Here is a 308-nt window from a genome sequence, read left to right on the forward strand (position 1 = left end):
CTACAATATACAATCTGAGCGTGTTTTTTTTTAATTCTTAAGCAAAGCAGAAGGGTGGGGTGTAGTCACGGTGTTGCCCCGTTACAGTCTTTTGTTATGTCCAAGGAGCAAATATCTAGGGCCGCAGGCCCCCCACCGGACGCATTAGTTTACTCAAATATGCAAAGTGATTTACTGGTCACATTATTTATTTGATTATGCACTTCGGTAAATCGAGAGACTGAAATGGTCGGGCCAAAGGCCCGACCATCGCCGCCGGCAGGCCAAGCAGGCCCGGCCCCTGCCGAACGGAGTTGCCGGCGCAGCGA

The sequence above is a fragment of the Frankliniella occidentalis genome, unplaced genomic scaffold (genome assembly GCF_000697945.3).
Source record: "Frankliniella occidentalis isolate FOCC.00 unplaced genomic scaffold, Focc_3.1 Scaffold87, whole genome shotgun sequence".
NCBI lineage: Eukaryota > Metazoa > Arthropoda > Insecta > Thysanoptera > Thripidae > Frankliniella > Frankliniella occidentalis.